Here is a 27394-nt window from a genome sequence, read left to right as displayed (position 1 = left end):
TGGCAGACCCCCCGGGAGCAGAAGTCGGCCCGGGACCAGGGTTCAATTCCCGACACAGCAGGGTCGTGGACTTGGGTCAGCGGACTCGATAATTCTCGCTTCGGTGCTTACTCTAATCAGGGGTTCCACTCAGCAACTCTGGGCATTAGCTTGCTTAATCTCCACAACGGCCCCATCAATTCCGGAGATGCCTGGCTCCGCCTTGGGGACTCCCAGCAGGTACTATCCCACAGGGAAAAGCCAGGACGGGTTCCCCAGAGTTATACAGCACCAGGAAACCTACGGACGGGTAGCAGTGCGCTTTGCAAGCTCAAATACATTTACATTTATAGGTGAGTCCTATACAAAAAGCCATGCGTCATTCCTTACGCCTGGTTGAGCAGGCGTAGGGATTTTGACGCAGTGAAGGCATAGAGTGACGCAGTGAAGTGTTGTACATTTCACTGCGTCAGTTCTACTTGGCTTTTTAATAGGAATGCCTAGTCTGCATACATTATACTTGGTGCAGGTATAATGTGACACAAGGCTTTACAACATCTCCCTAGATGCATCACATTGTAAATTTGCTACATTCTTTGCACAGCCGTTGCGCCAAAAAAAGTAACGCAATGGCAGCCAAGTGTTGTATGGCGTTTTAGATTCCGAATTAATTTTCCCGATTCATCCCTTATATAGGTAGAATCCACATTGCCCATATATAGGCATAGAAATCAAGCCCTTGTTTAGGCTTAGCCCATGCAACCCAAATACAGGCATGGCTACTTCCATTCGTTCATCAACGTCACAACGATTTCTTGGAAAACCAGACTCTTAAGCTGTAAGGGACTTCCCCTAGCCTGGATATTGATTTCTCGAAGAAACTCATTAATATGCATGGACAACTATTCCTTAGGGGATCATCCATGATGTTCATATGCCCGACTTTACGTCATTCCTAAACACTTTCAAGGTATAAATATACCTTCACTTGCTATAGCAAAGTATGGTGATTTGGTGCAGTTCGACGACCTACTTTCCCGACACAGTTCGCTACAGCAAGTGCCGAAGGAAGCCGGCTCTCCAAGCTGACGCACTGATCAGGAAGCTGCCCTCCTCTGCTGGGAAATCCAGCTCCAGTATTTCTGACTACCCTTGTGGGGTGTCGGGAAATCGAGTCCCGAGACAGAGATACCGACCTCCTTCATTCTAAAGTATGAAGCTGATTAGAACCTAGAGAAACCTTTGGCAATTCTTGGCAGAACTAAAACTTATGCTAAACAATACTTACTTCTTCCCTCGCACTAGACCTAGGTGAGGTACATTGGGGTAGGCATATTTTAGAAGCACCAGTTGAGTATTTTAGCCTGTGTTATTTATGTATGTATTTTTATATGGCTTAGAAGCCATACAATGCTATTACAGTATTATTTTATAATAATATTCTCGCTGTACGCATTATACTTTGCCTTCTGTATAACTATTATAGTAGTTCACCTCTCTTGCATGAGAAAGAAGACTGTTCAATAAACCTTTTTATTGAAACGCCCATCTCCCTATTTCTGTGCACCCTCTGTAGAAACGAAGCATGCACGATTGACTGAGTGAAATACTTATCTATTGTTTCCACGACTCTGAAGTTCTTTTCCAGTCCTGGGGAAACAAAGTTGTCATGTTTATGCGGTTGTCAGAAACTAATCACTACTTGTGTATTCGAGAAAGTTTCTAGTGACCTCTGAGCGAGCAGCCACTCACAATTAAGTTTAGTATATTCGATAGAGACTTACTGACCTAAGTCCTAGGTCATATCTACAGGATATATTATTCCAATGCGCAGAGGCTATTGGGAATGTAGGAACTGCACTACACGAGGGGCTTGTAAATCTGCCTCCCAGCTTCTAAGAACAGACTTCTGAGCACACGATCTCTCATACCAGGAACCCTAAGGGTCCAGTCCTCTGTGGTCAGCTCAGCCGTACTGGAGCTTAAACATTAAACTCTTAGAAAGGAGTTCTAGTCATTGCATGCCGGCAGGATTCAGAAGTCCTTGAGTCCTCTTTTTAACAGCAGGATTGAGGAGTCTTCTTTCCTCTTTTTCAGATGGAGTCGACCAAAGTACAGAAATGTTCTGAGGAGACCATGGTGCCATTCTTAGCCGATGCACTGGCCAATGACTAGAGAATTGTCACACCACTGTTTGGTAGATCACAGGGCAGGCAGAGGTAACTGGTTCTTACTCATGGGACTTGAAGTTGTTTGCTTCTGATATGCTGGGGTCCTTTGCACATTGGATCTGCAACCTGTGCCAAGTATAACCCCTTCAGCACTTGACCCTTGGTCATGGTGATGGCAAGCTGCCACAAGCCTCTCAAGGATTTAAAAAAAATCTTTTTAGTGATGTAGAAAAGACATTTGACCAATGGATACATTCTTTTACCACATCAGTGTAACTTGATTATAAATAAAACAACAAGATATTTCCTTATGTGAAATAAACAAACTAAAATCAATTATAGACATATGTCGTAATAGTCAAAAAAGCAGGGCCTGCTCCCAATATTAAAAGATGGTACATAGAAATCACAGTTCCCATGGCACACATTTGGCAAAATTGGTATCATTCTTGTAGACATTCCCAAATGTAATAGAATTATTTTTTAAGATTTGTTTCTTGCTGCAAATTAAATTTCTTATTATTGACTCTCTTGATTGTTTCCTGGCACTGATTGAAAGTGGATATTTTGAAAGTTTTCCAGTTCTGTATAATGAAAGAACTAGCAAAAAGTGTGGCTATAAGAAGACGTTGTTGCCAGTTTGAGATATCTCTACACTGCATTATTATGTTGAACTAAGCATGTAGGTATCGGGTGGTACAATATGATTCAGTTTTTGACTCATAAATACAAATACCTCTTCCCAAAAATTGTATGGGGAAGAGCATGTAAAGCAAATATGACACCAATCTCCCTTCTCTCAAGGATATTTTGCGGGGTGAAACTCGAGCTGATATCTCAACAATCCCACAACAGGGCAAAAACAGATTATGCAACCTATGCTTACTTCAAAACAGAAAAGTACTTTATCTATATATATAAAAACGAAAGTATGTCTGTCTGTCTGTATGTCCTTTATGCATTACTACACCATTCATCCGATCGCCATGAAACTTTGGGAAGTTGTTGAGTACACTCCCACAAAGGTTTCTGCCATAATTTTTTTTAAATATACGCCCCCCAGGGCCCTCATAATCTTTCGAATACTGATGTACGCATAAGACGGAAAAACAAAAAAACGTGTATCCACAAGCAATGGAATAAATAAATAGAATTAAAACACCATTCGTCCGATCGCCAGGAAACTTTGGGAAGTTGTTGAGTACACTCCCGCGAAGGTTTTTGGCATACATTTATTTAAAATATCGCCCCCCAGGGTCCTCATAATCTTTCGAATACTGATGTACAGACCAGACAGAAAAACAACAATTCGTGTATCCACAAGCACTCGAATAAATAAATAGAATTAAAACACCATTCATCCGATCGCCATGAAACTTTGGGAATTGTTGAATACACTGCCGCAAAGGTTTCTGGCAATAAAATCTTTTAAATATCGGCCCCCAGGGCCCTCATAATCTTTCGAATACTGATGCACGCACAAGACGGAAAAACAAAAAATTGTGTATCCACAAGCACTCAAATAAATAAATAGAATTAAAACACCATTCCTCCGATCGCCAGGCAACTTTGGAAAGTTGTTGAGTACACTCCCGCGAAGGTTTCTGCCATAACTTTTTTTTCAATATTGGCCCCCCAGGGCCCTCATAATCTTTCGAATACTGATGTACGCACAAGACGGAAAAACAAAAAATCGTAAATCCACAAGCACTCGAATAAATAAATACAATTAAAACACCATTCATCCGATCGCCAGGAAACTTTGGGAAGTTGTTGAGTACACTCCCGTGAAGGTTTCTGGCATAACATTTTTTTAAATATTGGCCCCCCAGGGCCCTCATAATCTTTCGAATACTGATGTACGCACCAGACAGAAAAACAACAAATCGTGTATCCACAAGCACTCGAATAAATAAATAGAATTAAAACGACACTTTGAAATGTTTTCCATATTAAAAAGAATAAGTTTCAATAAAAATGACACAATGTAAATTGAATGTTATCATGACGAGTTTCCTTGAATTTCCTTTCTTCGGAGACGCGCAACAGGTAAGCTAGTTACACAATAATATAAAAAACTACACAGATAATAATAATAGGCAAGCACAATTTAGTGAACTGTGTCCTGGGATAACTGCACCTTGAACAACTGTCCTATTCTAATATATTTCGTTCTCTCCCTCCTTTTGACATAGGCAGTTTTCATATCTTGGGAGGAAATGTTATGGTAGCATGAATAAAGGCTCATATGCAGATTAACTCTTCTAGTGTGCTTAATGTATGCAGTTTTTATCAAAATTCAAAAATAGTATCTGGATTCTCACCAAGGTGTGTGCCCAAGAGGATTATGGCTTACACCAAAAGCCAGTCATGGGCAGCTTGCAGCCTCTCTCCCACTTTGAGAGAGAGCACATGCTTAATTGAATTTATAATGGAGCCTTGTGTCCTCTGCCCCCCCTTTGCTTCTACCCACAAACCAAATTAGTTTGAAGCTAGGGCCCAAATCAAACACAAGTAAGTAAGTTTATTGCATGGTTAATAAAAACCTGTGCATTTAAAACAGGCGGAGATAAATCCGTAAGGATACAAAACTGTACATATTACATGTTTAAAATAACAGATCATCCTCATGGTTGTTAACTGATAAGAATTTCACATACACTCAGGGCAAGAGAGGACAACTGTACATTATGCAGAGTGCATTACCCTCCCAACAAGAATATCACCACCAGATCCTGGTTGTGTTCTCACCCTATACTCATCTCTTTTTGGAGCATTTCCTCTATGCCTTACTGTAAAATTACCAAGGAGCAAATGGTCACAAGGCAGGTCTCTCTTCAGCTCTCTGGCAACTCTCCTATTTAGATGACTTCTGCTCCCACTGAACAGTCTCAAAACTGGTTCTCTCTTCTTCTGGGGTTGGTGCCAATGGTCCTTGAGGACTCAGGGTATTAGTAGAGCAGGGCCTGACAAATCCATTTGGCATCAGCAAGTCAAAAGAAGTAATGTAAAGCCTAGCCTAGCATAAAACTGTCTTGCATCTGTCCCAGAGGGCTAATTGCTGTTATATGGCAGGTAGTTACCCCCATCCTGTTTTTTCTGGGCTCAGAAACATTATATTGTCTTTTCAGTCTTGGCTTTTTACCCTAACAGCCAGCTCTAGGTGTGTGATTAGTGGAAGACCGGGTTTTAAGCAAGTTGTGGCTTCCACAGCCCAAAAAATTTGCAAAGTTACTTTTTCACCAACGTTATAAAAAAAGTCCGATTTTACTATTCAACTGTTGATTGATTTGTCTAGCAATGTTCCTGGTGAAAATATAAATATTGTAATCACACCTAACCCTGAATTATGGAAAATGTAGGTGAACCTACATAGAGGACATATGTTTTAAGTCCTCATTCACTGAACCGGCACACTTGTTTTTACATATTAGGGACCCTGCCTTATGGTCTTACAAGGCCCATTTTAGGAGTGGCGTACTAATTTAAAAAATAGCGGGGCATATTATCAAGGGGGTTTATCTCCGCTTTTTTGGCTTTAAAAGCCAAGAAAGCGGAGATAAAATTATCTCCCTATTACCTAGCTGTCGCTAACACCAGTTAGCGACAGCTAGTAGGAGATAGCGACCATCTTGGGCCCCACTTTGCATGTCAGATAAATTCATCACTAATGACATGCAAAGTGGGCGTGCCAAGATGTTAGCGACTGGAAACAGTCGCTAACATCGCTATCTCCTATTACCAACTTTTGGAGATATTCGCGCTAAGCGCGAATATCTCCAAAAGCTAACACCTGCCCTGAGCAGTTCTTAGCCATGTTATCCAATGGGAGGTGGATAACATGGCTAAGAGCATTAGCTCGGTAATGCCTGAATATCGCTGACTTTTCAGCGATATTCATGCATTGTGGGCGATTTGTATTGCATTTGCTATAAACCTTGGTAATACCAAGGTTTATCTGCAATAAAAATCGCCGCAGGTTGGCGATACATTTTTGTCTCTAACCAAACAATAGCGATAATTATCGCTATTGCTTGGTAATATGCCCCAGAGTTTCCTACGTGACAGCAGCACTTTACCTTGCCTTGTCTTACTGCATGGACTTTAAACTGGCTCTCAGACAAAACACACTTGTGTTCTGAGAGTCTTTACAGATCACTGCATTCTGATACACAAATTCCACTGATGCAAATGCTGAAAATGCTTCACCCCAGGATATAACATCATCATAGGAGGCCTCTTTTAAAGTCATTCCCAAGAAGTTTGCCCTTTCATTTAGAGCAGAGATCACCACCCGACATTCTTTCAAGTGGGCTCGTATTCGAAATGGACTCACTAGGAAATGTCTGCCATAGGTTTTGAATTATTAAAGGAACTTTTCCTTTAATGTTGTTATCATAGAGGACATATGAGTCTCTGGAAGTCACAGCTGTGCAGCCTGCCTGGCTGACATAGGAAACACTTCCACAGTGTGCTGGACCCTCAATTGTATTCATTGTTTCCCAGAACAGAGGCACAGGAGATGTCTCTGGTGGTGACCACTTCTTTAGAATTATTTTTTTTATCCTCATCACAAATTCGTACTTTTCATCCCATGACACAGACACACAAATAACATAGAACAATAAGAAACTGCCCATATCAGCGTCAATTTAAATGGACATTTCAAAAAATAATTTAGAGAACTGAGATCAAAAATAAAAATCCACGTAAATACACTCAAAGCATAGTTAAATAAATATAGGGACTGCATGTTGCTCCATCAAGGTCTATTTGGTTTCTGCAAACACCAGTCCATGGCTACAGTCATAATAGCTATCACCACTTCTTCCTGAACAAAGGGTATTCACTTAACTATCAATGCTTGTACAGGTATGTGCAAATCGTTCTAAATTTACCACTGTCTCCTTGGAATATTTTATGCTATCACGCGCATTTTTGGAGAAAGTGGAATATATATTCTACCATAAGTTTTGTTAAACTGCTGTTTACCTGTGACATTTCATTTTTCTCATTCTCATAGTTTAATTTTTTCACTTGTTTCCAATGTAACCAATCACAATGCCTGAGAATCTATTATTTATTTTTGATTAATAAATATAGTATTCAAAGGTGTTGATTCTATTCATAGAAAAATCTTAGAAATTTTAATTGAGATATAAACGATGTCAATTGCATCTAGTATCACCTTCGGATTCCGTAATATCAGCTTTGTCCAAGCATTTCATGAGCCCGGTGGATTCAGTAAACAAGTGGCTTGGCAGATAGGAAAATCTGACAGCTTAAATCTGTTGATAGCCCCACTGTTGTGCCATGGTGGTGTAATGGATTTTCAGGTTTTACCATCATGGTCTGCATTGCAGGCCGAAGAAAATCTCGTGTAATACTAGGGAGATTACAGATCACTCCTAGGACAATACCAGAATTTGCCTTCCTTGGAACATCATTGCCCCCTGGGAATGGGGAAATCTCAAATATTCTATCAAGCCTACTACACATGCCCTTGAGGTGACATTCTGCCACCTCATAGTGACTGTGTACAGGACAGTGTTAGAGGGATCATAGGTATTCGTCATTCTCCAAGCATTCCCCATCTTACTGTTGCACATACCCCCAACATGGCTGATCACAGCCTCTGCGTTTTTCACAGTAAAGAGGCCCAGCCTAGCCCCATTCCAGGGGGGGAATAGAACCACAGTGATTGTGATGAATATATATGGGCGGGTGGAGATCTTTACAGAGTAGGTGCATGACTTGCTGGATAGGAGCAGACATGTTTCTCTGCCCATGCTCTTGCGGGCAGGAACACTACTGTGTCCGGGGGGTGGGCTCCCTGGGACATAGTCAGTGAGCCAACCCCGAAGCATGTGACCTGTGGGTCTTAAGCGACGTGGGGGAAGGGGCTGCATGCCCCTTCCCCTATTTTTATGCATAGGCCCCAAGGGATGGGATCTCTGGAGCCTTCACAGGCTCGGGGAGGGGCACTGTGCACCCCCTCATCAAAATATTTAAAATGCACCAGGGGGTAGTTATAGTCTGGTCAGCTTTTCAATAAAAAGATTTTTGGGGGGGTTTGCTAACAGCTTTGTCATTTGACAAATATTCACAAAACTTTCCAGGTGATCCGTGAAGTGTGTGTGTGTGGGAGGGGGGGGGATTGTGGGGTGGAGGGAATGCAATACAGAAAAAACTGCTAAACAGAATAACACAAAAATCGGCAGAGAGGCGGATCTTGGTCCACAAAGTGTAGCCTTTTTGTGATTTGGTGTAAATCCATTCAGTCGTTTTTGGGAAATAAAGGTTGACAAATAATTGTATATCTCGGCAGTTAGGTTCAAGAGAGTTTTGAAACAGTCTTTCAGGCACATACATTCAGGAATACAGCCTTCTGAAAGGTTGAGGAGACTCTTTTTTCTGTCTGCAGTTGTGCTCCTGTGGTGCTGAAGATTAAAAAAAATAATATATATAAGCAAAATTCATTAATGGCACAGGCTAGAGATAGATCATATACATCTTTCATTCCTTAAGTAAGTGAACAAATAACACCACATTTGTTCACAACAATGGGTACCAATTTATTTATTGCAGCTTAACCCACATGAAATGGATGGACCTGGGTATATTTCACAAAAAATATGAACATTACCTAATCAGTTGAGAAATATGTCATAAAGATGATTTTGCATTGTATATGTGTTTGTTGATCTGCACACCTTCTGAAAAAATGTTTATTGCAATGTGATAACAAACCTAAACTGATCACTTTTTAGTGTGTCTGCGTGCAATCTCACTGGGGGGTAAAGCCCTAACCCCTTTGCATAAATAACATATTTCAAGGCGTGGGATCACCCAGGTCTGTGAGATGCACTGCCTTAGTCCTTTCAGTTTCAAAAATCTTAAAACAGTATATTTAACAAATATAGTACAAAATTAAGACAATGTAGCACATAGAAATTTCAAAAACATTGTATTATTAGGTACAAGCAGTATGATAACTCCTACCAGTGTCTATGTGTAAGTTTCTAAAGAAAATACATGCAACTAACCATTGCCTGTTCATGTGCTTTTTATGAAGACATCAAAAACATCAAATAACATTAAATTACATATGAAATCAAAAGTTCAAAGTGAAGAAATTACCAATGCATTTTGGGTTATTGAAATTCTTCTTCTGGGTGCTTCCAACTGAATAATGCGATGACGGAATTCAGTTCCTTCCGTATGGAACTACAACAAAAGTCAAAAGTAACCAGAGATGTTACGAAGTGTATCACTAGAGAAACAATGACATGAAAACAATAGGATTTGCACATAGTCCTTGGCTCATGTTATGCAAAAAGAATGACCATAGTGGATGAGCCCCAAGCTGCTATTCCTACGAAGGTTCCTTACAAGGACCAAAAGTAGTGAAAAGTAACAAAACCAGTGCTACCCCGTTTGAGTGTGTCGCAAGCGTTTATAACAAGATAAACACGTGAATGACAGGTAAACGCTCACTAGATTTAATCTTGTTGATCATTGAAGAACTGTCAACTATCCTAAATGAGCTCACCCAAGAGATCGTAAAACTAAAAAATGGAAATATCAGAAAGAATGGAGCAAGATGATTGGAAGAAGGCACTGGAGGACATCAATGCTAAATTGGACAGTCATGCCAAAGAGGTGCACGAACATAAAATAAGAAAGTTCAGACAGAACACAATTGATTACAAATTAGACAAAGTCTATTCCGGGGATGAGGCTTATGCCCAAATGCGGATTATTAGAAGACCAGGAAATACCTCCTCCGAAGAAAGTGTCGTAACAGATCAGGACTTATTGCTACAAAGACCACCGGCACCTACCAACATAACACCAATAGAGGAAACTGCTACCACCTCGACTGACTAATCGTCTTTTAGGCCGAGGGCCAATCCTCAAACTTACCACAGGACAAAACAGTTCAACCAAAGAAAAGCACGTCTGGAGTGGACAAACCAAGAAAAGCCACAGAATGCGGCAGACCACAGAGGAATCCCAAGAAACAAACCTAGTCAATTCAATTCAATAATGCTTTATTCGATTACACAAATATATAACTATAAAAGCACATAAAAAAGACTTATTAAAAATTATTATTAACACATGTAATGATATCTACAATCTCTGCCACAAATTCAGACAAGCAGACATAGGCTCATTGGAGTCACTAGTTTGGCAAGATATCTTTGTGAAAAACCCAGGAGGCAGGTATGGGTGCCTCTTTAAGGAGTACATTCAAGAACTCTCTGCAGGTGACCTATGGGATCTCAACCCCAGTATGACAGTATTTAAATCCACTATTAAGAAAAGCGTCCGAATAAGTTCCCTCATCATGGATAAAAATCACCTTGCCAAACGTAGACACGCCTGGGCCATCATGAACTCGTACGGGCGGTTGGCTCCTGCAACCTATCTATCCTGCACCTACTCCCTGCACCCAAAACTCAGTTTTATGGCTATCAGACTTGGTGACTGGCAATTTTTAAAAGATCTGCCAGGCTGGCGTCGTACATCAGATGAAATATGGTGCAGAGGGTGCGGCAGGTCGGCCGAAACTCTGGAGCACGTGGTTTGTCTTTGCCCAGCACTCATGGCACAGCGCAGACGTATATTGAAAGTGGAGTGGAATAGGTTGGGAATCCGGTCCTGCAGACAGGCAATCATTGCGGCCTTATGCCCAGAAAACACGGCTTTAAATATCGGCCTTATACTGTTTATACGCTTTGCATATCGCAATTTTTTGCATGCTCCCCTCATGTTGGGAGCGGCCTAAACCAAGTTGTATCATCTGTAATTGACTTTATTTATTGTTGCACTATCATGATTCGTTGCTACTGACCTGCTGTTGCTATTTTATCTGATCTCTTTTTTAACATTTGTAATTATTTATAACGGCGGGTGGGCATACAAGTTCAACACGGTAAATTACTGTATAACAAACGCCGTATCTTTTATCCTCTTTAAAAAAAAAAAAAAAAAAGTCGCTTTTAAACGTCGCTTGGATTGTTCAATAGGGAACTGCACAATGCAATGTGGGAACTTTTATTTATTTAAAGTTGATCATTGATGTTATTTTTGCTCTTACAATGTGTATTGCTGTTGGCACTTCTTTTAAGGATGTTATTTTATATCCAAATAAAGATTATCATTGACGATATCTACAAGAGAGGACATGGCACCTAGTACATAAACATAATTTCATTTTGCTTTTTATCACATTGTGATTGTTTTCCTGCACCTAAAAACATTTTTTTAAAAGGCTGTTACAGAGGCTACAACAAAGACTGTCTCTAGTTGTTGAAGTGCCATGTATGCTGGGCGACAGGACCTCATACCAAATATTTTTAAAACAGGAACAATCCATAATTTTCTCTGTATGGAATAAAATGTGCAGAAAAATAACACTTGCATGATAGACTGGTAAGAGGTGTCATCACACGGACATTTACAAAGCTGCTTTGACCAGTCATTTACAGCTGGAAAACATACTAATCTATACAGGGTACCCAGGCGGAAACGCATCAATAGAAATCTGTCATAATCATTCATTATAAGGCGTAGGTATAGCTGCAGGCTGAAGGTTGTTAATGTGAGATTGTGACCCTGCACTGTAGTTTTATTCATTTCAATGCACAATCTCCGTTCACTCAAAAAACTCAGGCAATTACTCTTAAGGTTGTACCTGCTCATCCTAACCATAGTGAGCAGATTGTCATAAAATGTATGATGGCCTATATTATATAGGAATGATTTAACATACAACAACTATCTAATATGTATCACCCCATCCAGGCCCCTATAGTCTTCTAGAACCTCACGGTTAAAATGTGTTTCCTCTGTTGTCCATATCCTATGCCACAACAGAACCGGTTGGATCTTTATGATGTCTTCCAGATATGTCAGACCTAGTTCTGCGTGGCAAATAAAGAAAGAGGTACTGTTAGAAGCGGCTGTCTCTAGTTGGCAGAGGTATACACTTCTGACAAATAGGGACACACCTTTTCTAGTCAGGGCAAGGGGATCACACACTTAGATAACCCCTGCTCACCCCCTTGGTAGCTTGGCAAAGCAGACAGGCTTATCTCAGAGGCAGTGCGTTAAGCATTGATGACCACATACAGTAATAAAGTGAATACACTACAAATGGACACAACACAGTAGTATTATAAAAATAAGGATTTTTATATAAGGCTTAGCACAAGACCAAATAACGACAAAAATATACCACAATCTTAATAAATACTCTTGGAAGGAAAAATAATAGTTCAAGCGTAGTTTCTTCTTAGCACAAAGTCTTTAGTATCAAAAGCAACTCTTCTTCTCTAAAACACAGTTCTTGGCAACAATGTAACCCACACGGGAGTCACACGACGTCGAGGCAAAGTTAGCCCAAAGGTTCGGCGTCGACCGCGAGGAGCGCTACGTCGAGCCCGGAGTCGCACAGACCCCCACAACACAGTACCTTGGAAAAGTGAAGCACTCGATGATCAGCGGCATCGAGATGTCCGGCGTCGCGTCTTCGGCATCGATCGGGCCTCGGAGTCGGGGCGATCTGCAGCGGCGTCGACCGAAGTCAGGCAGGAGCAGCGCTCACGAGGTGAAGCAGGATACGGCGTCGTCGATGTTGATGTTGCAAGAGTGAGCAGCGCTCACGGCGTCGAGAGGACTCGAAGTCGATGCGATCAGCAGCGGTGCAGACACGAGGTCACTTGGAGCTGGAGCCGAACTCACTACTCACTGGCGTTGTTGCTGGCGTCGATCGGGCCCGGCGGCCGGCGTCGAGGAAGCGGGACACTGGAGCCGTTACTCACGATGTCGAGCTGGATTCGGCGGCGTCGGTCGGCGTCGAGATTGCTGGATTCTTTCAAAGGTGCTGGATTCACAAGTTCCAGCAAACAGCACTTTAAGCAGATGAAGTCCTTTAGCCCTGTGACTTCAACAGGAGACTGGCACTCTTCCAGCCCTTGGAGATTTTCTTAGCAAAGATTGAGAGTACACACACAGTTCCTCTCTCCTGGTTCCTTGGCAAAAATAAAGAAGCAATGCAGGATTCCCCCAACAAACAGCACTCTGGCAGAAGGGGTAGGCAGTCCTTAGATCAGCAGGCTTCTTGTCCTTGGTTCAGGTTTCCTTGTCAGAAGTGATCTAAATTCTTGGTTCAGGGGCCCTTCTCTTATACCCCTTTTTGGCTTTGATCCCTTTGTCCATGCAGGGGAATTTCCCCCCATCTTGGGTGTGTTGTGGGTGTTGCCAGGCCGAAGCACCTGGCCTATTCACTGTGCAGGGCAGAGTCTTCAGCCGCCCAGCAGGAGCGGAGCCAGCATTGTCACTGGCAGGGGCAGGGCCATCAGTTGCCCGGCAGGAGGTGGGCCAGGAAAGTCCCAGGCAGGCACAGAGTCATCAGTCGCCTGGCAGGGGGCGGAGCCAGCATTGTATCAGGCAGGGCAGGCTATCAGGAGCTACTCTTCCCCTACTCTCAATGCAAATGCCCCACTCATCCCACACTGACTCATTCAGACCATTGGAGCCACCCAGCTCCTGTCACACGCACACCAGAACCAGCAGAGACCGGTAGACAGTTAGACAAGAAAATAGCTACTTTCTAAAAGTGCTATTTTCAACCACAGAGTCCAAAAACCATCCACACAAACGGATGCGTTATTAAACCCTGAGTTCAGGGATACCAAACTCAACATTGCACCATGCTCCCCGAGCCCGCTAGGATTATAGCATTAATAATCCTGGCAGCCCATTCTAACTTATGGAGAGCAGGTTACCTTACAATAGTGAAAAACGAAAATGGCTGTAATTCACTATTAGGACATGCCAACCTTGTCAGGCTTGTCCTACCTTATGCTTACAATGCACCCTGCCCTTGGGCCTACCATAGGGGTGACTAACATGAAGTTAAGGGAAGGTTTTAGGGACTGGCAAGTAGGTGTACTTGCGCAGTCCTCGTGACAGTCAGACTGCACGTGGTCTAGCAATGGTAGACCTTCAGACATACTTTTACTAGGCCGCTTTTGTGGGTGGCACAACATGTGCTGCAAGCCCACTAGCAGCATTTGTATTTACAAGCCCTGGCACTCCTGGTGCACTCTACTAGGGACTGACAGTAAACCAAATAAGCCAAACATGGAATTCAATCAATACAGCAATTTCACATAGGGAGCACTTGCACTGTGGCCCTGATCAGCAGTGGCACAGTGCCCAAAGCATTTACCAGCAAAAACATCGTAAACAGAGGAGGCAAACAGAAAAAATGGAGGAGAGACTCATGCCAATGATGCCAGGTCTAACACGTGTCCCCTCCAGCTGAAATGTGGGGAGAACTACCCTTACCCTAGGGAGTCCTCATCACTAAGGCGGAAAAATCTGGACAGACCATCAGCATTGGCGTGATCTGTGCCAGGGCGGTCTTCCACCGTGAAGTCCATCCCCTGTAGGGAAATGGACCACCTCAACAGCTTTGGATTCTCACCCCTCATCTGCATCAACCATCTGAGGGGCCTTGGGTCTGTCTGAACCCGGAAGTGAGTCCCAAACAGGTAGGGTCTTAGCTTCTTCAGCGCCCAGACCACAGCAAATGCTTCTCTCTCTATCGCACTCCACCTCTGTTACCTGGGAAGTAACCTCCTACTTATGAAGGCTATAGGTAAGTCTCGGCCCTCTTCATTCACCTGAGCTAGAACAGCCCCCACGCCATGCTCCGAAGCGTCCGTCTGGACAACAAATTCTTTAGAAAAGTCGGGTGCCTGGAGTATGGGTGCTGTGCACATTGCAGTTTTAAGGGTGTCAAAGGCCGTCTGACAGGCGTCAGTCCAGATCACAAGTCGTGGCTGCTTCCTGGAAGTCAGCGAAGTCAAGGGGTGCACAATGTTACCATAATCCTTGACGAACCTCCTGTAATAACCCGTGAGACCCAAGAAGGCTCTCACCTGAGTCTGGGTTTTGGGCGGTGCCTATGCCAGGATGGTATCAATCTTGGGTTGCAGGGGGGCCACCTTGCCGCTCCCTACTTGGTGCCCCAAGTACACCACTGAACCCTGCCCAATCTGGCACTTACTGGCTTTGATTGTGAGGCCTGCTCTGCGCAGGGCCAACATCACTTCCTGGAGGTGGTGCAAGTGTTCCTCCCAGCTGGCGCTGAACACTGCGATGTCGTCCAGGTAGGCGGCACTGAAATCCTCCAGTCCAGCCAAGACCTGGTTGACCAACCTCTGGAAGGTGGCAGGGGCATTCTTCATCCCAAAGGGCATAACCCGGAAGTGGTAGCGCCCATCTGGTGTGGAGAATGCTGACCTCTCTTTTGCCCCATCAGTCAAGGCGATCTGCCAGTACCCAGACGTTAGATCAAACGTACTAAGGTACCGGGCAGCCCCTAACCGATCTATGAGCTCATCAGCTCTGGGGATGGGGTGCGCGTCAGTTTTGGTGACTGAATTGTGTCCTCGGTAATCTACACAGAACCGAAGTTCCGGTGAAGCACCAGGCGCTGCAGCCTTTGGGACCAAGACCACTGGGCTGGCCCAAGGACTGCTAGAGGACTCAACCACCCCTAAGGCAAACATTTTGGAGACCTCCTCCTTGATGTATGCTCTGACCTTGTCAGTCACTCTGTAAGCCTTGTGCTTCACAGGAGTGCTGTCCCCGGTGTCCACATCATGGACACACCACTGAGTGACACCAGGAATCAAGGAAAACAGATCAGGGAATTGTCCCAACAATTGGCGACAATCCTGCTGCTGCTCAGGGGTCAGTGTGTCAGAGAGGACAACACCATCCACTGACCCATCTTGCTCTTTTGCATACAGGAGGTCAGGAAGAGGCTCACTCTCCTCCATTCCAGCATCTGTAGCTAGGAGCATGCCCACTTCGGACCTTTCTAAGTGGGGCTTTAAACGGTTGACATGCAGGACCCGCAAGGGGTTCCTGGGAGACTTCAAGTCCACCATGTAGGTGACATTGCTCTTTTTCTCCACAACCTCAAATGGTCCAGTCCACCTGTCCTTGAGTGCACAAGGTTCCACAGGGGACATGACCCAAACTTTCTGTCCAGGCTGAAGCTCTACCAGAGTGGCCTTCTGGTCGTACCACCGCTTCATCTCCTCCTGGCTGGCCTCCAGATTTGCCTGAGCAAGATCTCTGAAGCACCTGGTCTGGTTCCTAAAGGCCAGCATGTAACTGTGTACATCCTGGGGAGGTTTCCTGGGAGATTGCTCCCAGCCTTCTTTGACCAGACTCAAAGGTCCTCTTACCGGGTGTCCATACAAAAGCTCAAAGGGGCTGTACCCTAGAGACTTCTGCGGCACCTCACGGTAAGCAAACAACAGGCATGGCAAGAGGACGTCCCATTTACGCCTCATTGGTTCTTCAAGACCCATAATCATGCCTTTAAGGGTACGGTTGAATCTCTCAACCAACCCATTACCTTGAGGGTGGTAAGGAGTGGTGAACTTGTAGGTTACCCCACACTCCTTCCACAGAGACTTCATATAGTTGGAAATGAAGTTGGTCCCCCGGTCTGACACCACCTCTCTGGGGAACCCCATTCGGGAGAAAACACCCATCAGTGCCCGTCCCACCACGGGGGCCGTCACTATTCTGAGAGGGATGGCTTCCGGGTACCGTGTGGCATGGTCCACCAAGACCAGGATGAACCTGTTGCCTAGGGCTGTCTTGGGGTCCAGGGGCCCAACAATGTCAATCCCCACTCGGTCAAAGGGGGTACTGACCACGGGAAAAGGTTGGAGGGGAGCCTTCTGCTTCCGCCCGCTTTTCCCACTTGCCTGGCAAGTTTGACAGGTCTTGCAATGGATATCTGTATCCCTTCTCATCTGAGGCCAATAAAAATGGGTGACAAGCCTGTCATAGGTCTTGTCCTGCCCCAGATGTCCAGCTAAAGGAACGTCATGAGCCAAACCCAGTAGGAAGGCTCTGAAGCGCTGGGGTACCACCAGCACACGGGCTGACCCAGGCTCAGCAGCCTTAGGCTCGCTATACAGGAGGTCGTTCTCCCAGTAAACAAAATGTGACCCTGACTGATCACCTGAGGTTTGGGCTGAGGCCTGCTGCCTCATACCCACAAGAGAAGGGCACACTTTCTGTTCTGCACAAAATTCCTCCCTGGAGGGACCACCATCCTGCTGCCAGTGGGTCAGCTCGGGCAGGTCTCCCAGTTCAGCAACTTGTTCACCTGTGGGTTCCAGGGCATACCCCTCAAGGTCTGCCTCCTCCTGGACCACGGGAACTACGGGGGACGGTTTCCCACGCCCCCTGCCTCTTCTCTTCACAGCTGGGTCCTGGGCCATACTTTCAGGCTCCAGAACCCCATCAACACCCTTACTTGCTGTCATGGATCGAGTGGTTGCACACACCCACTCTGGCACACCCAACATTTTCAAATGTGTCTCCCTCTCCACTTTAGCCCAAGGGGAGTCTTCTAAATCATTGCCCAGGAGACAATCAACAGGCATGGCGGGCCTTACAGCAACTTGAAGAGTACCTGAAACTCCCCCCCATTCAAAGGGAACTTGAGCTACCTCACACTCTCTCTGGGAGTTGTCAGCAGCTATCACAGGGTAGAATGCGTGGGGAACAACTTGCTCTCTGGACACCAAGTGACACTTGACAGCTGTCACACTCGCTCCGGTGTCTCTGAGAGCTTCCACTCTATGGCCATTAATGGTCACCCACTGCCTATATTTCTTAGTGTTACTAGGCAGCGGGGGTGGAGGGACCAGGGACATCTCTGCGGGACCCTCCCCACCATGGGCAACCATCTCCTCCCCTCCCAGGGCTACACTCGCCAACTGATGGGGGGGTGCACTAGAGTTCTTCAAGGGACACTGAGGATCATAAAAACGGCGTCCCACCTGCTTACAAGCAAAGCAGGTCATGGGGCCCCTACGAACAGGTTTACATGTCGGGGCCTCTGATTTCTTATCTGGGGGAGGCTGGGAACCCTTCCCTTGGTTCCCTTGGGGATTACTTTGGGGCCCTTTCTGGAACTCCCTCTGTTTACCCTTGTCCCCCCCACTCTTCTGCTGGGGACCCTGCCCACCTTTGGCTGAGTCTCCCACTGGACCCTTGTGGACCCTGGTACTGACCCAGCGGTCCTCCTCCTCAGCAAGTTTTCTAGGGTTAGATATCTTGCTATCGATAAGGTGCTGGCGCAGCTCTGGAAAACAGTTATTAGACAAGTGCTCCCAAGCAAACAAATCATAAAGAGCATCATAACTTTCCACTTTGCTGCCCTTTACCCAACCATCCATGGCTCTGCAAAAATATGACACATATTCCACCCACGTGGTACCAGGCAACTTCTTACATTCTCTAAAGGCCTGTCTGTACTTTTCTGGGGTTAGGCCATACCTTAACATTAAAGCATCTTTCATATGAGCATAAGACATCCTATCCTCAACAGGCATGTCTAACAGGGTATCTCTTCCCTCATTCACAAAGCGACCCCACAACCCCGCTCCCCAATCCTTCTCAGGGACCCGGTGGGCCAACAATGCTAACTCATATGCTTTAAACCATTGACCAATATCCTCATTCTTCTGAAAATCTTTGATCACATCTTTGGGAAAATAAAACCTACTTTCTGCAGGCACAGATGGGATGCTGCCACCAGAGGGATTCAATTCTAACTCTTTAGCTTTGAGCTCCAACTCCCTCATCCTGGTATCACGCTCAAAAGCTAACTTCTCTCTTTCAAACTCCAACCTTTTGATCTCCAGATCAGCTTCTCTCCTGCCTCTTGCATTCTCTATTTCCAACTGCCCATTTATCTTAAGTTTTGCCATTTCCATGTTGTAAGCTCGCTCTTTCTCCCTTTCTTCTCTTTCTTCAGGAGAAAGACCCTTGGAGGAAACACTGCTGCCAGGAGGGGATGTGGGCCCATTCACTGGCACCTCCTCCTCCCCTTCCCCTGGCGGTACCACCACCGCATCAGAGGGATCTCTGGCCTCTACCCAGGCCTGCAATGCTTTGAGATATACTGGTTTGTTTTTGCAGCCTGTGGTAGGAACTTTAAATTGCTTGCAAAAGGATTTCAGATCCTTTAACTGATAGTCGTTGATCTTACTCCTATCAAATTCCTCCTCAACAACAGGTGTAGTGCCTCCAGCATTACTCATGGTCAAAACTGGCAGTTTCAAAAATCAAGCTTCAGGAAAGCGGAGAACAAAAATAGGATATCCAACCAAAACAGATTGTGGCTGCGCTATGGTCTGCTTTCACTATGTAGCGCACACTAATCACTGCACATGGGCCATAAATGCAAAGTTCAAATCCCACCGCTGCCACCAATGTTAGAAGCGGCTGTCTCTAGTTGGCAGAGGTATACACTTCTGACAAATAGGGACACACCTTTTCAAGTCAGGGCAAGGGGATCAAACACTTAGATAACCCCTGCTCACCCCCTTGGTAGCTTGGCAAAGCAGACAGGCTTATCTCAGAGGCAGTGCGTTAAGCATTGATGACCACATACAGTAATAAAGTGAATACACTACAAATGGACACAACACAGTAGTATTATAAAAATAAGGATTTTTATATAAGGCTTAGCACAAGACCAAATAACGACAAAAATATACCACAATCTTAATAAATACTCTTGGAAGGAAAAATAATAGTTCAAGCGTAGTTTCTTCTTAGCACAAAGTCTTTAGTATCAAAAGCAACTCTTCTTCTCTAAAACACAGTTCTTAGCAACAATGTAACCCACACGGGAGTCACACGACGTCGAGGCAAAGTTAGTCCAAAGGTTTGGCGTCGACCGCGAGGAGCGCTACGTCGAGCCCGGAGTCGCACAGACCCCCACAACACAGTACCTTGGAAAAGTGAAGCACTCGATGATCAGCGGCGTCGAGATGTCCGGCGCCGCGTCTTCGGCGTCGATCGGGCCTCGGAGTCGGGGCGATCTGCAGCGGCGTCGACCGAAGTCAGGCAGGAGCAGCGCTCACGAGGTGAAGCAGGATACGGCGTCGTCGATGTCGATGTTGCAAGAGTGAGCAGCGCTCACGGCGTCGAGAGGGCTCGAAGTCGATGCGATCAGCAGCGGTGCAGACACGAGGTCACTTGGAGCTGGAGCCGAACTCACTACTCACTGGCGTTGTTGCTGGCGTCGATCGGGCCCGGCGTCCGGCGTCGAGGAAGCGGGACACTGGAGCCGTTACTCACGATGTCGAGCTGGATTCGGCGGCGTCCGTCGGCGTCGAGATTGCTGGATTCTTTCAAAGGTGCTGGATTCACAAGTTCCAGCAAACAGCACTTTAAGCAGATGAAGTCCTTTAGCCCTGTGACTTCAACAGGAGACTGGCACTCTTCCAGCCCTTGGAGATTTTCTTAGCAAAGATTGAGAGTACACACACAGTTCCTCTCTCCTGGTTCCTTGGCAAAAATAAAGAAGCAATGCAGGATTCCCCCAACAAACAGCACTCTGGCAGAAGGGGTAGGCAGTCCTTAGATCAACAGGCTTCTTGTCCTTGGTTCAGGTTTCCTTGTCAGAAGTGATCTAAATTCTTGGTTCAGGGGCCCTTCTCTTATACCCCTTTTTGGCTTTGATCCCTTTGTCCATGCAGGGGAATTTCCCCCCATCTTGGGTGTGTTGTGGGTGTTGCCAGGCCGAAGCACCTGGCCTATTCACTGTGCAGGGCAGAGTCTTCAGCCGCCCAGCAGGAGCGGAGCCAGCATTGTCACTGGCAGGGGCAGGGCCATCAGTTGCCCGGCAGGAGGTGGGCCAGGAAAGTCCCAGGCAGGCACAGAGTCATCAGTCGCCTGGCAGGGGGGCGGAGCCAGCATTGTATCAGGCAGGGCAGGCTATCAGGAGCTACTCTTCCCCTACTCTCAATGCAAATGCCCCACTCATCCCACACTGACTCATTCGGACCTCTGGAGCCACCCAGCTCCTGTCACACGCACACCAGAACCAGCAGAGACCGGTAGACAGTTAGACAAGAAAATAGCTACTTTCTAAAAGTGCTATTTTCAACCACAGAGTCCAAAAACCATCCACACAAACGGATGCGTTATTAAACCCTGAGTTCAGGGATACCAAACTCGACATTGCACCATGCTCCCCGAGCCCGCTAGGATTATAGCATTAATAATCCTGGCAGCCCATTCTAACTTATGGAGAGCAGGTTACCTTACAATAGTGAAAAACGAATATGGCTGTAATTCACTATTAGGCCATGCCAACCTTGTCAGGCTTGTCCTACCTTATGCTTACAATGCACCCTGCCCTTGGGCCTACCATAGGGGTGACTAACATGAAGTTAAGGGAAGGTTTTAGGGACTGGCAAGTAGGTGTACTTGCGCAGTCCTCGTGACAGTCAGACTGCACGTGGTCTAGCAATGGTAGACCTTCAGACACACTTTTACTAGGCCGCTTTTGTGGGTGGCACAACATGTGCTGCAAGCCCACTAGCAGCATTTGTATTTACAAGCCCTGGCACTCCTGGTGCACTCTACTAGGGACTGACAGTAAACCAAATAAGCCAAACATGGAATTCAATCAATACAGCAATTTCACATAGGGAGCACTTGTACTGTGGCCCTGATCAGCAGTGGCACAGTGACCAAAGCATTTACCAGCAAAAACATCGTAAACAGAGGAGGCAACCAGAAAAAATGGAGGAGAGACTCATGCCAATGATGCCAGGTCTAACAGGTACTGTTAGGGACCATCAACAAAAATCTTAAAAACATATTTTCAGCTGCCTGCAGCGAGCTTACGTCCGCATACCCCAATATGCCAGCTCCATATGAAGCAACAATGACACATTTCGCTTTATAAATATCTAATAAATTTACTGTGGGACGTCTGCCTAATTTCCTACTGAAATTTAATAGTGCAGAAAAGGTCTTTATATATAATAATCTCCTTGCTTTAACAGCCTGCACCCAAGACCCCGTATGGTCAAACAAAATTCCAAGATAGGAAAACAACTTTGTACTTTCAATTCATTTTTTGTCAATAAAAATGGATCTCATCTTTATACATCCTGACCCGCAATTCATTATTAAAGATTTAGATGAATTAATGGTAAGACCTCTTTCTGACATAAAATTTGCAAAGCTGGTAACCACCCTTTTGCAGACCCAACGGAGTACGGGCCATTAGGACCGCAACTCCCACGTATAACAGTGTGGGAATGGGGCATTTACCAGCCTCAGGTAGGTCTTTACATTTTTGGACCAAGGCCTTTTTCAATATTGTTTATGTACAAGGTAAAAAGAAACGGTGCAAGGACGCAGCCTTGCCTAATGCCCTGTTTCACTTTAAAGTGTCCAGTGTATTCCCCACCCGTCCCAAAGCGTACCCGTGCCCTCGCCCCTAAATAAAGCTCTCGTGAAATGGAGATTAAAACTAATTCAACGCCAAAATTCTTCTAAAATAAGCCACAGTTTATTATGCCTTACACAATCAAATGCTGATGATAAGTCGACAAAGGCCAAATACAGGGCTCTCTTATTTGCTTTAGTATACTTATTCAATAAAATGTTTAAGTTAGGGCCCTGCTCAATTGTTCCTAGCTTTTTACGAGATACGAACTGAAGGTCACTTATCACCGATCGTTCCTCTGCCCAATCCTGGAATCTGTTCAATATAACCCGACCTACAATTTTCACTGTTGCATCCAACAACGATATTGGTCGGTAGCAGGCCGGCTCATTCCTATTCCCTTTTTTTAAATATTGGAAATAGGAGGGACTTATACCATGTTAAAATAAAGCCAGCAGAACTAGATGCATTAAATACTTGTGTCAACAATGGGCCCCATAATGCAATATTATCTTTAAAATTATCGACAGGGACAACATCCGGCCCTGGTGCTTTTCCTCCCCAGCTTGCGGTAATAGCGAGATTTACCTCACTTAGCTCGAATACTAGTGCGTTCCCGTGGTCCCTTAACAATATACCATGGTTCACCTCGGCATCCCTTGACAATATGTCATACTCTGCCTTAGAGTAGTATCATATGACTCTGGGGATGTTTCATCATACAATATCGAGAAGTGCTCTATCCATCCATGTTCTGGGATAGCCACCTCAATAGTGGCTAACTCCTTATCTATAAAAAAAGTGTGCATTAACTGCCTTCCAGAATGCACTAGAATCTTTAGTAATTGATGCTTCACGGAGGGCTAACCAGGCCTCTGCTTTCAAGCTATCTCTTCTGCCTTTTAAGGCATGATTATAATCTTTTCGTGCCTCTCTGATTTTATCCCTGTCTTTAAATTCCTTACGTAGGGCATGCCTAAGATTTCTATAGGCCCGAGTACAATTTGGATCGAACCACCCCTTTTTTCCTTCTGCATTTTTTCCTGAGGTTTCCACTAATGGTAAGCGCCTTCTTAATGTAGTCTGCTATATCAGTAGACTATCAATAATTTCCTTAGGTGCAGTATTTTCATCCAAACATGTCCTGATCTTATCATAGCAATTCGTTACCACACCAACCATAACAACTGTGGGTACCACTTTCTCCCAGCTTAGGGTATAACCATCTTGCCTAGATAATGAAATGGCTTCTAAAATAGGATTATGACTGTTAACTTTACCTACATTTTGTCTAAATAACAAAATGCCCACACTCTGAGCAAAGTGGTCAATACAATCTGGTGCTGGCAGAAATCGTCAATAATTGACCCATAACGATTGGAAACCAAGATAAAATCTATTTTGGAGAAAAATCCACGGCAAATCCCAGATCAAATTCAAATACTATTTCATTTAGTCATTCACCATACATTGTGTGTGGGAAATGAGAAATAAAGGTCTTCATGTCATATGTAATTCCACAATTCCCAGTATCCGAGTGTTGACATAGAGCAGTATTAAAATCCCCCCCAAACTACAATCAAGTCTTTACTCCCTATCTCCTGCAGCTTATGCAAGTGACCACGTATTGCCTTCACAACCCCTTCTAATAAATCATGGGGAACATTGTTATAATTATTCACAAGTATTATTAACCAAGTTGTATCTACCACTAATCTAATAATTTGGTAAAAACGATCCTCAGACACCATATCAATTTTTTAGAGGAATTAACTAGATTCGAAACATATGTGCACAACCCTCCTTTTGCTCTACCATATTTGGAAGCTATAACAGTTGTATGAAGGGTTTTGTAACCATTAATATGTATTGGTTCAATCGTCCATGTTTCCTGTATACTAAAAACATCAAATTGCTGGATATATTCATTCCACAATACATTTCTCCATTTAGATTTTAAACCTGCTATATTCCAAAACATAAAGTTACATCTACCCTTTCCTCTAAAAGCTATGTTAGGCAAAAGGCTTTCTTCTGTACTCGGCATCGGTGTGTTGTCCATCATTGTTGTAGACACATCATCGAGGGTTACGAAGTTTCCAATGCTAACGGTCAATGCCAGATCACCTTCTAATATATCCTTGTGTACTACAATTTCATGTGAGCCAGATGAAACTGCGCCCCCTATACAAGGGTCAACCATTCGATTCATTGGCACATTTTCCTTACTATATGCGCTAGATTTCTTGAATACTCTGTTCGCATAAATATTATCAGACCCATTCTGTTAATCCACTTCTTCCAAACTCAGTAATGTGTTAAAGCGGTTAAAAGTGGGTATACCATAGCTTATACTGTGGTTTATCTGCGGGGAAACCTTCCTCTGTACGCCACAGTCAAGCGGGCTGGGTTTATAAAAGTATCCTAGTGGGACTATATTGATCTGATCTGTCCGAATTGGACTATTTCGCACCCTGCCCAAGATTGACTCAATTAGGTACGGGGTCTTAAAATTTAAAAACACACAATCATAAGCCAGGTCCTAACATCTCCTTCCTTTCCAGCCCACCCTTCTTGCCATTTTAAACTCACTAAATATTCTATCTGTTAAATCAGTCCTAGCCCTAAGCAAAGATACCGACTTATTTCTTAAGCTTTCACATGTCTCCACAGTCCCCTTATGCAGCCTAGGTACATTAATTAGTACCACAATATAGGGGGTTGCCGCTGGAGGTAAATCTATGTATGGCACTTGTCTCTCAAACTTTAGCCCCTCCATTACACTAGGCTCTCGTCTCACACTTGGCCCCACTGACTGATTAGTATAACATCCATTGTGGATAATTGGCCTAGAACAAATCCCCACATTTCCGTTTTTACTTCCAATTATTAGTTGTGTGCTTTGATTAGCAGTGTTTAAATGAGTACCAGGATTTAGAGGAGTATCCCCCTTTTTTGCACACTGAATAACCTTAGGCTCAAATAGAAACTCGCATTCATTATGGCATTTGGACAGCATATCCTCTACTACTCCTAATCTTCCACTCAATTTATCTAAGATATCTCTAAGGTAAGTATCAAGAGCTTCCAATTTATTTCTCACTTTTAGAACTTCGTTCTGTGTTCGAGAATCAGAACAAGCTAGCGTCTTTTCCCACCCGCACATCTTATTAAGTGCAGGAATCCTGTCCTTTTTTGGTGCTTTTATTTGCTTTCAATTTGTTGTTGCCAAACCCTTTGCGCTACTTTCCATGTTCTGTTTTTGGAGTTTATCAGGGTTTTGGGGTTGTTTCGGAGGCGGCTGGGGATCACTCTGTGAGTTATTATCTGTAAAATGGTCTGAGATATTTACCACACATCCATTTCTACCTCCCTAACCGTCTAAACTGCTTGGCTTTTCCACTTGAGGATCAATTATTACGTTAATGTTATTCCTATCGCTAGTGGATACAGTTGGGCCCTCTGTAATAGTGGTTTTGTCCGGATTAATAGATTCTTCTACATTTAGAATTTGCTTTTCAATTGAACCCATTGCACCAGTCAGATAATTTAATAAGGATAGGCACGGCCCTTCCCCCATTTTACTCTGCTTCTTCCTTGGTGGTGCAGTTGATGTTTTTCGTTTCCCCATACTGAGCTGATTATAAAGTAAGTAAATTAAAACAATTAGTTTCGCCAATTAGTCCAACTCAAGTCCGGCACGAGCAGGAACCCTTTAATAATTTCTCACTCCAAGCGTGGAGATCATAGGCACAGTACCTTCTGCATTGGAGTTGAGACAAACAGCCAAGAGCCGTGGCCCAGCCCAGTCTCTTTTGGCCGATGACGGACAAGGACGGGCCCGATCTTCGCCCGGGCTTCGCAAGCGCACGTCCGTGCCGCGGGAGCCCTGTCCGTGCTTTACGCGCCGGCTTGGCACACTGTTGGTGCGTGGTTCCAGCCGCAGGCCCGTTATGCCACCTGGGACTTGGAGTCCTGGGGCAGTCCACTGTAGTTGTGAATGTGAGTGCGGGATACAGCAGCGAGGGCTTGCGGCGTGACAGGGATGGCAGCTCAACAAGGATTGCGGCTGAGGTTTCAGTGACAGGGCATCATGAACATCTCCAAGAAAAGATTTAGCATTGAAGAACTAAGTGTATTGAACAAAGGGACCTCGTTTGTTCCTACATTCCATTCCAACGCTCTGGAAATGGAAATTGCTTTGTTTAAATTCATGCGACGCTTAAGATTGAAATGGTTTTTCCTCAGTATGATAGAGCATCAAGATCCAACTAAACCACCTGACATTTTTCGTCCTAAAAGCAAATTTATGGCGCCTTCGAAACGTTGGTAAAAAAGGATCTAGAGAACATCAAATACATTAAACCCAAATACACGAACCTAACGAAGAAGGAACAACGGATACTCAACGCTTTGAGACAAGATACCAACATGATGTTTCAACCGGCAAACAAAAGTGGGGCACTCATTGCCATGGATCGCGAGCTCTGAGAGCGGAGTATGTCTCAGCATGTGAACGATGTGCAAACATACATAAGGTTGGAGACAGATCCTACCAAGGAATTCATGGAGCTACTGTCAAGTCAAGTCAAGTCAAAATGTATGTTTATTATGACCGTAGTCTTTAAACAAAGCAGTGAACATTACGCAATAAGGGGTGTATACAATAAATACCTATACTTATTTTTAAAATATTATTCTCTAAAAGACAGTTCTATAATTCATTTTCAAGTCCAATTCCACTTATAAAACACTAAGCGCCGGTTAAAAGGTTCAATACCTAAAAACATGTTATAAAAAGTTTAAAACCTATTCAAGTTCATAACGTTGTGCAAGTTTTAAATAAAACACAAAAAAGAAAAAAGAAGAAATTCATACAGCACTACATGTTTCCTTGGGCCACCATGCACTCTGGGCTACCTTTAAGAAT

Source organism: Lissotriton helveticus, chromosome 9 (assembly GCF_964261635.1).
Source record: "Lissotriton helveticus chromosome 9, aLisHel1.1, whole genome shotgun sequence".
Lineage (NCBI taxonomy): Eukaryota > Metazoa > Chordata > Amphibia > Caudata > Salamandridae > Lissotriton > Lissotriton helveticus.
Note: the sequence above shows the minus strand (reverse complement) of the source record.